General features: G+C 35.6%; 1 pseudogene; it reads right to left on the bottom strand.

Moving 5' to 3' along the window:
* Positions 1-4,132: 4,132 nt before the first annotated feature.
* On the bottom strand, positions 4,133-4,615 carry LOC105517081 (annotated as a pseudogene).
* Positions 4,616-13,977: the final 9,362 nt, after the last annotated feature.

Raw genomic sequence — 13,977 nt, 5'->3', positions numbered from 1 at the left:
ATTACCTAGTCTAAGGCAATTCTTTATAGCAGAGTGAGAATAAACTAATTAAGAAAATTGGTACCAGAAAAGTACCAATTGCTATAAAGACACCTGAAAATGTGGAAGTGATTTTGGAACTCAGTAATAGGCTAAGATTGGGACAGTTTGGAAGGCTTATTAGAGGACAGGAAGAAGAGAGAAGGTTTGGAAGTCCCTAGAGACTTGTTAAATTGTTTTGACCAAAATGCCAATAGTGATATGGACAATGAAGTCCAGGCTAAGGTGGTCTCATAACGTGATGAAAAATTTATTGGGGACAGGATTAAAGGTAACTTTTGCTATGCTTTAGCAAAGAGACTGGCAGTATCGTGCCCATGATCTGGAGATCTGTAGAACTTTGAACTTGAGAGAGACGGTTTAGGGTATCTGGCAGAAGAAATTTCGAAGCAGTAGACCATTCAACATGTGGCCTGGCTGCTTCCAAAAGCCTATGCTTATTTACATAAACAAAGGAATGATCTGAATCTAGAACTTATATTTAAAAAGAGAGCAGAGCATACAAATTTGAAAAATTTGCTGCCCAACCACGTGGTAGAAAGAAAAACGCATTTTCTGGGGAGAAATCCAAGGCTTCAGAAATTTGCATAAGTAAAATGGAGTTGAATGTTAATAGTCAAGACAATGGGGGAAATGCCTCCAGGACATTTCAGAGATCTTTGTGGCAGCCCCTGTCATCATAGGCCTGGAGGACTGGGGGGAATGTGGTTTTGTGGGCCAGACCCAGAGCCTCACTGATCTGTGCAGCCTCAGGACACGACACCCTTCATCCTAGCCACTCCAACTCCAGCCATGGCTAAAAGAGGCCAAGGTACAGCTTGGGCCATTCCTTTAGAGGGTGCAAGCTCCAAGTCTTTGTGGCTTCCACGTGGTGTTGGGCCTGTGGGTAAGAAGATGGCAAGGGTTGAGGTTTGGAAGCCTACATCTAGACTTCAGAGGATGTATGGAAATGCCTAGGTGTCTAGGCAGAAGTTGACTACAGGGGTGGAGCACTCATGAAGGCCCTCTACTAGGGCAGTGATGGGGGGAAATGTGGGGTTGGAGCCCTCACACAGAGTCCCCACTGGGGCACTGCCTAGTGGACCTGTAAGAAGAAGGCCCGTGTCCTCCAGACCCCACAGTGGTAGATCCACTGACAGCTTGCACCATGCACCTGGAAAAGCCATAGGCATTCAACACCAGCCTGTGAAAGTAACTTCAGGAGCTGTAACCTGCAGAGCCACAGGGGTGAAGCTGCCAAAGTTCTTGACAGTCCACCTCTTGGGTAACTGTGGCCTGGATGTAAGATATGGAGTCAAAGAAGAATATTTTGGAGTTTTAAGGTTTAATAACTCCTCTGCTGTGTTTCAGACTTGCATGGTGCCTGTAGCCCCTTGTTTTTGGCCAATTTCTTCCACTGGGAATGGGATCATTTATCCAATGCCTATAACCCTATCTCAGAAGTAACTAACTTTGCTTAATTTTTACAGGCTTATAGGAAAAAGGGACTTGTCTCAAATGAGACTTCGGACTTGGACTTCTGAGTTACTGCTGGAATGAGTTAAGACTTTGGGGGAATGTTGAGAAGGCATGATTGCATTTTGAAATGTGAAAAGGACATGAGGTTTGGGAGGGGCTGGGCAGAATGATATGGTTTGGCTCTGTGTCCCCATTTAAATCTCGGGTTGAATTGTAATTCTCATGTATCAGAGGAGGAACTGATTGAATCATGGGAAGTGGTTGAATCATGGGGGCAGACTCTCCCCTTACTGTTCTCATGATAGTGAGTGAGTTCTCATGAGGTCTGTTTTTTTTTTTTTTTAAGTGTGCAGCACTTCCCCCTTTACTCTCTTTCTCCTGCTCTGCCACATGAAGAAGGTGCTTGCTTCCCTTTCACCCTATTGCCATGATTGTAAATTTCCTGAAGCCTCCACAACCATGCTTCCTATACAACCTACAGAACTGTGAGTCAATTAAACAGTTACAGGCAGTTCTTTGTAGCAGTGTGAGAACAGAATAACACACACATCTACTATATTGTATTATTATTAAGGCTGGGAGGATTGGTTTCTGAGGTCCAACTATTCTATGGAACCATTTAATATTGCCTCTGAAGCTTTTATCATCTTTCTGAATCTATAATGAGGAATCTGTCATGAAACTCTACCATCTGTGGAATTCACAGTTTTTAACACACTATCCAGCCTTGAAGGATATTGATTCTTAGTCTATCTCCAAGTCATTCCCATCTCTTCCTCCTCCTAAAAACTTCAAACATAATCTTTGTTTGCCTTTCCCTTTCAACATGCACAAGAAGATAAATTATCTTCTCATAACTTCTTCTAATTTTAAGAAACACATATCACAAGAAGATAAATTATCTTCTCATAACTTCTTCTAATTTTAAGAAACACGTATCCTACCCCTCTTTGCTGAATCATAGAAAAGAAGGCAAAAGAGGTTAGGGTGTTTTAAACAGAATGAAAACTTTTTCTCCCAAAGTTTCCGGGGAGCATAAAGGTTGTTCTTTCTGATTATTTTATAGCAGTAGTTCATAAACAATGAATTTATATCTCAATAAATTTCACTGTCACACAACTAACATTCTTGAGAACTTGACCCTGAATCTTGATATCACCCAGATTTTATTTGATTTATAAGCATAAACCTTGATTGAATAAAGTGACAATGAATAGCCTTTAAAAATAATTATCTCACTGTACTAAACATCCTCTATAGCTCTCACATCAAACTTTTGGAGATCAGACATTCTTAGGCAGGACGAGAGAGAGATCTTTGACCCCAGCTCCTGACCAGCAGTTTTCCCTCTGTTTCTCGTACTTTCTCTTCCTTTCTTCCTATTCAACATTTTCTTCATAAGGTGCTCCTCCTTTCTCTTTATTTTTCTTTCAAATATGTTTCTCTTTTTGCCTCTGTATTTGATGAAGGATGAATGATGATTTATTATATTCAGTTGGTTTCTAAAACATATGCTTTTTATTATTTTTTTCAGGAAAAAGTAACTATTCTTAAGAGTTCTTTCTTCTTTTAACAGACAAACACTTCCAAAATAATTTTATTATTTTCCTTTCATACTTTGAGAAATATAAGATACTTATTTTGTGAAAATCTGGATGAGAGAGAAGAGTGGTTTTTGCTATTAGCGTCTGATTTACACAGTGTGGACAACTGGATTCATTATTTTTCTTAGAGTATCTTCAAGGACTCGTCTCCTAAAAAGCAGTGTCTCCCTCTTTAAGTTACACTCTTTGTAACTGTGGTATTGTTACCTGAATGCATTAACTATACTTCAGAATCAGGCCAAGGCATTGAGCAAAACTGTACATTAAAGAGCTTTTTATTTTTAGGTATCCATTTTCAAAGCTACTTTTTCCCCATATTTAAGAGTTCTGTTTGGTGTTCACTGGTCACTCTTTTCAATAAACAAATGAATTATTTTTTAAAACAATTACACAAAGAGTTGGAATTAATTTCTTATTCTTCTTATTGAATTTTTTGAATTTTAAAATAATTTATACAATAACTGCTAGGAAGATGCAGCAATGACTAACCCCCCAAAAGGTGCTATTGTTCACAAGGGAAATTTGTTTATTTGGAATCTGTTTCTATACATGTAAAATTGTAAAACTGGATTACATATGGGACACCTTCTTCTGCTGGAGCAAAATTGATTTCTAAGAGAATTGTTAACCATTTTGATTTTATCAATGAACCTAGGGATCTAGAACACTCTGTGGTAATTAGATGCTAGATATTAGAAATCAGAAAAGATTCAGCCGTGTATCCACAAATGTATTCACTTCCACGTGCTCATGTTTTATTTTTCAACAACTGCTTTTAACTGGGGAGTAAGCTCACACAAAACAACCTTCTGTCCAGAAGTGATGTACAGTATTGAATTTTGCTGACGCAATAAGTGTTGCTTTTTACAACTGAGACACAGCGAATCACTTAAACATATTTAAATAAGCATCATTCGTGCTAACGTTTGGATGAAAAAATACTCAAGAAATTATTTTAGCTCTGTCTTTTCTTTTCTTTTCTTTTTTTTTTTTTTTCAGCCCAGAGGTCTTTTATTTTTTTTTAACAACTATTATGCCATGAATTCATAAGGAATAGGTTCCAGCAGCTCAGGCTCCTTCCCATTGGTTTTCACAAAGTGTGCTTCTCTGGGTGGAGCAGGCTAGCGCTTCAGTTGAACTCAGGTACCTTTCTCTTTGGCTTCTTTCTTTTTCTGATGATTTTCCTTCACGCATGTCAGGAAGCTATCTCTGCTCTTAGAGTGCTTAATGTGCTCAATATGCACATTAATTCTCTTGGAAAGAATCTTGCCCTTAACTTGTTTGTTTACAACAATGCCAACAGCATGCTGGGGAACATTGTAGACTCTTCCACTTTTGCCATGGTAACACTTGTGGGGCATTCCTTTTTGAACAGTACCCGTTCCCTTGATGTCTACGATATCAACTTTCTTACAGATTCGCATATACGTGGCCAAAGGAACAACTCCATGTTTTCTAAAAGCCCTAGAGAACATATATCGGGTGCCTCTCCTCTTTCCCTTTGTGTTCATCATTTTGGCGAATTACTGGTAGATGGCAGTTCCGGCGGAAAGGAAAGGCTAACTCTGTCTTTTCTATTTTTAGATTCAGGTTGCTTCATTCTTTTGATGTTGCCAAGATACTAGCATGCTTCATTTACTCTTTTTTCCACATTTGAGGATTATTTTGCATATATATTACTTAGATTCTATAGATTCTGTCTTTACAACATATTTGTCAGTGATTGAAAGTAATATTTTAGCACTGCAAGACTAAATCCCACAGAGCACTGGCTGTGTTGGTTGTGTTCACTGCTGTTTCATTCAAGCTGCAGATAGTTACTGGCATAACGTGATCATAATATGTGTTTTTGACAAACAGGACTCTGTTTTGCCAATTTTTAGTCACTTTAATGTTACATGCTACACGTCTCCTTAAATATGTAGCTGTAGTCTTAAATCCAATGCAGACCACTCTTGGTTATCACTGGTTTCATCGATTAGCTCCACCTGTTGTAGAAAGCACTTCTGAGCTTATCACTTAAACTATTTGACATTTGTTGATATTAAAATAAAGGAAATAATAATGGTTAGTATAAATACTCTTATTACTGTTAGCAAAATATTTAAACTTTCCAAATTCTACAATCATGGTGAGTTTATACTGTCTTGCCTCCTTGTGATTTCATTGGGCTTTGATACTAGTTCTGTCCAATAAATTTGAAGAGAAACGATTGAGTGTGAGCAAGCATAGAATTAGCAGTGCTAGAATATCCAGAACACTTTTCGTTTTTGCCTGGCAACTGACCAGAATCAAGATGGTGGCTGCTCTATCAGTCTAGGTACCCGAATGGCTGTGATGAGAAGAAAACTTAAAAACCCACATTAGACAAGAGTGAGAAATAATCCTTTTCTCTATTAAGTAACTGTGTTTTGGAGTTACTGATGTGTAACATATCCTAATTGGTGCAGATGATTTACTAAAGTGTTAACATTTTAAATAGAGTGATTTAAAACTTTCATGCACTATGCAAAATGCTACTTTTTATTATTTGTGCCTTTATAATGAGTATTTGAAATGCTGTTCCAAATTGTACTTTTTCCTTTACCTATTCATTACTACCTGTTTCATACTTCTCAGGAGCCAAACCCATATTTGTTAAAACTAATGTTCTTCTAAAACTTTCAGATATCCCCCACTCTGAAATGTGTTTGTCCCTCATTGTGCAGCAGTTTCTATTAACGGAATGAGAGCTATGTCCTTGCCTTGAGAATAATGCACAATCTCTCCTGGCTGACTGCAAATCCATGCACCAATGTTCATATGAAGCTGTACAGACAAATGGTCTAAAGTTTATCAGATACATGCAGATAAACACCAGTCCCCCTGTCACTAATTTTAGAACATGAACAAGGGCGTTTTCATAAGATATGATATAAAGACCTTTTTTTTTTTTGCATCATAGAATTTGTTTAAAGTTCTGTTTAGCATACCTTCTCCAGGAAATCTTTCAATTGTGTTAGATATATGTATATTGGTCCCCAAATTCCTCCATTCAGAGCACATGCTGCCTGATGGCTGCTGAATATGGCTTTGGAGACAATCCCTCTCTGCCTTTCTGAATTTTATGCCCATTATTCTTTCAGAGTAATCTTTGATCTTTTTAAACTGTAGGGAAATTCTGACAGAACTATTTTAAACATCTTTTGAATCTCTTCATATTCTTTTAATCAACAAAGTTGACAATGGAAAATAGTCATTGTCCTACTTTTCACTAAGAAGGCATACATACCAGATTTGTAAAATGCATCTATAATGAAAAGAAGATGGGAGGTAGGGGAGGAAAACTGTTGTGAGTCACACCAACCCACTTCAGTGAGCAATATTACCTTAAAATGGTTCGTGTGTTTGTGTTTCTGTCTCTTTTAAACTATGACTTTAAATTATTGAAAGAAAAGGAAAATCTGTCTTCTGATGCTTTGTGTCCCCTTATTCTACATAATAGGGTTGCCAGATAAAATATAGAACTCCAAGTTAATTTTGAACTTCAGAAAAGTCAGGAATATATTTTTAGTATGAGTATGCTGAATGAAATATTTGAGACATATTTGTACTAAATACTTAATTGCTTATCTGAAATTTGTATTTAACTGAATGTTCTCTATTTTTACTTGTTAATTCCAACAGTCCTACATAGTAGGCGAGAACACTTGACCCAAAACCTAACTTTTCTTACCAGTACTAGAAAATCTAGAGCCAGCAAACCAGAGGTTTCTAATTCCGTTGTCAGATAGCTTTCCTTCATGTCAGATCTGAATGTGTTGACGGACATAAAGGCCTTGGAGAAAACTTACTCAGTTCAACTGTCAGATTCACCACATACTAGCTTTTGGATTTAGGGCAATTTATTTATCTTTTCTGATCTTTGCTGTTCTCATTAGTGCAATGGGAATTAAAATAACATCCTGAAGATACACATGAAAATACTTAAGTTGACAATAATTGCTATTTCACAAAAATAGAAATTATGTGCAAGTCCTTTTTGTGTTCAAAGTCTTTTATGAAGGTCTGTCAACATCTAAAGAACTCTCAAAAAATTATATTTTAACAAATAATCTCTTCACAATTTCAGAATATCAAGAATTTTCTGAAACCCAAGCTCCATGATGATGGAACAAATCAAGTATCAATTTTACTTACATTTTAGAACTAATTATATTCAAAACAAACTCTATTAAATGAGGTTGCCGCATAAACATGATAGATCTGCTGTGTTACCAAATTAAAGCATTTCTTAACCTTGGGATCCCCAGTAATTCTTTCCCATACGGGACTGAGGCACACAACTTGAGCTAAGTTAATGGCGTATTGTTGACTGATGTGTTCTCTAGAGGGCTTCAAACTCACTTAAAGCATTTTGCTAGTTGGACACACATTTAATTTTCTTGGTACTGTATTACGTGGTCTATAGCCTTGAACTTAAAACAGTGAATTTTTCAGGCACACTTTATCACAAACAACTACCAAAAAGAAACTCTTTATAAAATGCTCTTCCATTTTAACTGCGTAATCCAATATGATTTTTTATTATGTATTATCCAAGTATACTTTGTCTTACCCAGTAATTTTTTTTTATTATATAAATTTTAAAAATAATTCATGTGAGTTTATTATTCTTTCTATGATACCACTACCACTGGCCGTTAAAGAAAGTGAAGTATATAGAAGCAAATATAAATTATAGATTTATTTGCAACCACTGCTCTATGCTTGAATGCCACATAAATTGCACAGTGAAGTAAAAAAGATTCAAAAGTTTATGTGTAATTCTTTGTCTTTAAGATGTCCAGAGTCATTAACTAAAGGCCAGATCATTTTATATGGATTTCTAAGTCTGGCAATTCTCTACATCACAAGCAGCATTCCAGATGGATATGTTATGTAAGAGGAACATTCTCCAGTTAGCAATAAAACTGCAAAGTAGCACAACTGCTTTATCAGGCACAGATTTTTATTAAATCATATAAGGGAATTTTCATCCTCATATATTATCAGGAAATAACATCATTGAACTCAGTAAGGTTAAACAATTTTTCCAAGCTCACAAGTGGGTAAATTTGCAGAACACACTTGTAACCTAGGCACAATAACTCTGTATAGCACTTGGCTGTAGCAGCAGCTGCTGCTGCTACTGCTGCTAAAAGTCAGCATTTATTGAGCACATACACAGATTGAAGAAGGAGTTTTACCATCTGCTTCTGAGGATGACTTTCATCCAATTTCACAACAATATGACATGGTGGGTACCCTTGTTATGTCATGTCCATTTTCAGAATAAAATAAGTAACTTTAAAAAAAAAAACTAAAGTAGTTTGTTCAAGCAAAAAGGATAGTGGGGCTGAAGCTAGGATTTAAAATACTAAAATTATAAGGTCTATTATTTTGCATTTTTAGATCACTGAAATCACGATTCATGTTATGATCACTGTGATTCAGACAACAAGGGTGACATACTTGTCATTTTCTGCCAGTAATTAAACTTGATCATAGCTACCCTCAATGTCATTCCTTCAACTGAGTTATCTACATTGTTAAAACTACAGATGCTGAGTGTAATTGCCATTTAAAATGTCTTCAAAGAGATTGCATTATCCTATAGATTAGTGCTAAAACTAAAAGTTACAGTGTAGACATCTTTTCTTTCCAATGTGGCACATACAATAATGATGTATTTTATAATCCAGGCATTTAGATTTGACAAAATCAAATAGGTATGTTTGTATTCAGCCCCCAAAATAAACATAATAACATTAATTCTTCTCTAAATGTCTAAACTATTTTCCACTAATCTGGTAGTATATTATCCTGTGCAGATGTCATAAACATATACATGTTAATTATAATATTTAAAAGCAAACATGCATAATGAAACACAATAATGTGACATGATGGTTAGGTATTATAGAGTATGGAGACCCCTTGACAGAGGGATGAAATATTTTCTCTTTAAAGATAGCTTTCTCCTGGACCATTTTTAGTTACATACTGCAAGTGTTAAAATTAGATCAAGCTGTGAGTAGATTTTGTCAATTACACAAAGAACATGCCATAATACACTTTAACCTTTCTTTGTGTGAGCACAACAAAATTCAGAAGAGAAAGTAAGTACTGAGAAGATTGTGTTCTTTGTTCCTCTTAAAGACTGGAAACCCAGACACGTGTCTAGTTTTTTAAGGAGAATAAGTTGACCTTAGAAATTAAGCTAATTAAAGTCCCTTTCCAGAATTATTTTAGGCAGATTCTCAACAGCAAAAATTCACACATCACAATAAATAAATAAATAAGGAAGAAAAGATTTTAGAAATACTAAATAGTTGCAATTCAGATGTGGTTTTTCTCTGGCTTCTCTGCCTAGAAAATTTCATTTACAACCTCTCTCATTTTTACATTGCACTAATAATATCTGTCCGCTATTGATAATTAATCTAGATAATGACATTCCTGAATATGATGCCACATCTCTGGACACTGAAGTGTGTCCAACATGCCATTAAAATCTTATTAAAGCTTTATTTACCAGTCACAAATTAAAAATAAACATTGGTGGTACATAAGAGAATAACGATCACAGTGACCTTGGTATGTTTCTTCTCCAAAGTCTAAGGACCAAAATAAAGGTGAACTAAGACTGGAACATTTGGGGAAAGAAATCAAACTAGAAATCTTGGCAAAGAGCTGGACTTTTCATACTGCTTGTCTTTAGCAAATACCGTTTAGATGTTCCTGAAATGAAATGCATTGTCAGAAGAAAAGTTTTCTGTTTTTTGTTTTGTTTTGTTTTTGTTTTTTCAAGAAATCACAGATACAAATGACTTGCTGTACCATTATACATGAAAGTAATCTTTCTGTGCTTACAGCCTACTACCTTAACTTTGAATATTATGCTTATTTCAGGAAGTTTTAGATTAAGTTACATTAAATACAGCGTAGGCAGTAACCATCCAGTGAATTATTAAAATAAGTTCCCAGGGATTTCTGTTTTTTAAAAGCTAGAGACTCATTGCAACAAATTTCAAGTTCTGTGTCGTTCTGGAGGTTTATCCTCATCTTACAGTGCTTGACAAACCACTATGGTGAGTTACTGTCTGTTTGCAGGGAACCAGACTTCTCTATGAAAGAATTAACCCTAAGGTAAGAAATACCTAGATGTCATGAAATTGGTGTAGAAATCACGTACTGATCATCAGGAGGTACAAAGAGTACTTTTAAGCCCAGCTGACTGGCAATTTTTGAAATGTGTTTTCTTTTTTCTGTCCTTGACATTGCATAACCAGATCTTTGAGCAGAGGTGACTGTTAAGTAAGCATACTGAGTGTTGTTTGATTAAGCCTTGGAATACATTGCAACCAAGCATTTATCCTTCATCAGTCATGTAATTATATTACAGCATAAAAGGAATGATTGACTCTTTCTAGCTCTGCCATGGAACAGAATACAGCTTTGATGACTTAGGTGTTCAATGGGTTCAGTGAAAAGGTTGGAGAAGATATTGCACATAGTAGCCAATTAACAGAGCACTAGATGTACCTGCTGTGACAATCAAAGTTGACACCCTCCAGGGAACTGTTAATATATGGAGCATTGTGGAACACCAAGAGAAACCATGGTTTTCAGAAGAAGAGCAATGAAGAATGATAATAGTGCCCAGCAAAGAAACACAAAAACCCTCCATAGCATATGCTGAGAATTCAACTACTGTCTTGGAAGTGAGTAGATATTTGCTGAGGATTAGAGGCCCTGGTCAGCAGATAAACATTGTGAGTCAACAAAAGTATGGCTTTGATATTAATGTGTCTTTATTTTTATTTATGAATCAGTAATATTTGTGTTACCAAATAATTCCAAGCTATTCCTCTTCACAGCCCTTTAAAGACAGTAGCATGTCACCTCCAAATGTCAGACTTATCACTCACTAAAGCAACCCTTGAAACATTGTTAGGAAAAGAATTGGTTCATATTTAGGGCTTCCTGCACAAAACTGATGGTGTTTTGGGTCATGTAGACATCTAGATATAAAATATAAAAGTCCAGATAAAAGTAGCACTTAATCTTTTATGTTGTTGACAAAATGCCCAGTGTACCAGGCTGTGGTCTACCGATGTAGTTCCCATGTAGCCTAGAAACTCTCAAGGATGCCAAATGTTTATTTTCTGTACACATTTTTCTCTCTTGGTTGTATCTTAAAGCTGCAATAACAAGGAATGGGGTATAAGATGCATATGCTATGCTCTAAAAGTAAAGGCAGCCGGTATATATACTTTTTCCATAGCAACAACCAATGCTCCAATTCTTCACTATGAATAGGGTTTCCAACAATTCAATTTGATTCTGACACTAACTATCCAGAGTTAGCTCAGACCTCACAAGTTAAGACTCAGTCTCACAAAACTGCCCCCACTTGAGACATCAGTTGCAAGTCCCAGGGGCCATCTGCATTTTTGACCAACCAGCTATAAATTTGAGGGTTCGCATGACTTCCCTCTCAAGTTTCATAATTAACTAGAATGACTCACAGAAATCAGGAAATTGCATTACTAAATTTAACATGTTTATTATAAAGGAAACAGCTCAGGGACAGTCAAATGGCAGCAATGCATCTGACATATTATGAGGGTGGGAGTGGCACAGAACTTCCATGCCCTCTTCTGAGCACACCACATTCCCAGCACATCAGTGTGTTCACCAACCCAGAACCTACCTGAGTCCTATCATTTTGAGATTTTTTTGTATGGAGGTCCCATTACATACTCATGGTTGACTAAATCATTGGCAATTGGTGATTGAACTCAATTTCCAACCACTTTCCCCTCCCTGGTGGTCACAAAGTGGGACTGGACGTCCAAACCTCTAATGAGTACTTGGTTTTTCTGACCACAATCCTTTATCCTGAAGCCCATAAGTCATCTCGTTACTATACAAAATGTAGCATTACTTTTAATGGCCAAAACCATTATTACTTTTGCACCAACCTAATAAATTCCAAAGGTCTTAGGAACTCTGTGCCAGAGACCAGGGGTAAAGACCAAATATTTATATTTTATTGTACCAGGGAAAGGAAGGAGAATTTTCTGCTATAGGAAATCAACGGGAGTCCAATGAAGCCTTCAAATACTCTCTTTAAAGGCATTGGGGAACTCTATCCACTAAGGTCTAATACATCAGAGTGGTAAACCTTGAAACCTTGATGAGTTTATTTCTAACTATTACTCTCAAGTGATTATGAGCAAAAACAAAAGAGTATATTCTGAATATTGAAAATTGTGTCTTTCTAGACAAAGAGAAGGATGAAAGATGGAAAGACAACTTCTTTTCCCATCCAAGATTGGATTAGCAGTAAGAAGAGTACAGAGTAGAGCCTACGGTTACCATTTCAAAAGAAGAATGAACAGGCAGAGTTCTGGGGCTATAACAAAAACAAACAAACAAACAAACAAACAAGCAAAAAGCAAAGAGATGATTCAAGGCTGTTTATAAAAGGGGAACAGAGCAAAATCTTGTGCTCCAGTACAGAATCCTATGTGGGCTACTTGTGGGCGTCTCTGATCACTTTCTAACTTCCTGATCAATTCTGTCTTTCTTCTTTTTTCTTTTTTGGTCATAGTAGGATGTTTTAATCATCAAAACAAGCTGAATTTCATTGTCAATTTAACAGACTTAATGCTTAACAACAGATGTTTTAACAAAAATATTAGACTTACTTCTGGCATTTTATGACCATCAAAAATGTCAACCAAGTGGAGCATACAGAATGACTCCAGATTAGACATCACATACAAAACTCTGCAAAAAAGTAAAGCTGATCCTAATAAAATACAAATCTATAACAATGCACCATATTTCTTCTGATTTTTTTATTTAAAAATGGATTTTTTTTTGTTTTTTATCTTTTAGTCATGTTTACACTCAATCTGTGCTTTGTAAAAACTAATTAAAATATTTACAAATTTCTGCAAATCAAATCATTAGATTAAGACTGCAAATAGCAATTCATTATTGAAAGGGATGTTCTTAACCATGTTATGAATAACTATAGAGTCTAAAATATAACTTCATAAAACAATAGCTATAAAGTTATTAGCTTAATACTACGCTTGTGAGAGTTATCTAAAAAATGAAAATAGCAAAACATAAAACACATTTATTGGCTGGATGTTAAAAGTGTTTGAAAAAATACTTTTGGCTTAAATATATATTTATAATCCCTTCTAAACCAGATATTACAGCAATTTATTTTTCTTATACATCTGCTGGCCCAAAACTTTCACGTTGCTGAAAAAAGACAGCAGACAAGTATAAAAGTTTCAAATATTCCTACAAATGGTCTCTACATAATTCATTCTTATTCTCAGAATGTGTTGGACCAACTTAAAACACCAGAATAAATCTCTTAATGCCTCAGTATTCTCAGTTATACAATTAAATTACACAAAATATAATACAATAATAAAGAAAAGAAATACCTATAATTAAGAATGTTAACTTTTGAAATACCCAAAGTATTGGTCCCAGAAAGAACTCTTGAGTTGGGTAAAAGGAATTTTGTTTGACCATTTCCTTATAAGATGCCTCAAAGTAATGTTGCCTGCTCTTACTTTGCTTGAGATGCCATTAAGAATTTCAGAGAAGCAGCATATTCATTTATTTATTTACTTACTAACATTTGTTTGTACCATGACTCTAGCAATGAGAACCAAAAAAGATAGACAACATTTAAATTCATTGTAACTTTCATTTAAACTTTTCCTTTTCTTCATTAGTCACAGTTGATTTAGAAATAGAGCCTTTCCTGGCACGAAGTCTTTTCTCTCTGAATGTCATTATAATATTATTCTGGCTT

This window comes from Colobus angolensis, unplaced genomic scaffold (genome assembly GCF_000951035.1).
Source record: "Colobus angolensis palliatus isolate OR3802 unplaced genomic scaffold, Cang.pa_1.0 Scaffold3, whole genome shotgun sequence".
NCBI classification, from domain to species: Eukaryota; Metazoa; Chordata; class Mammalia; order Primates; family Cercopithecidae; genus Colobus; species Colobus angolensis.
The sequence above is the reverse complement of the archived record's forward strand: the minus strand, read 5'-3'. Positions and strand labels throughout refer to the sequence as shown.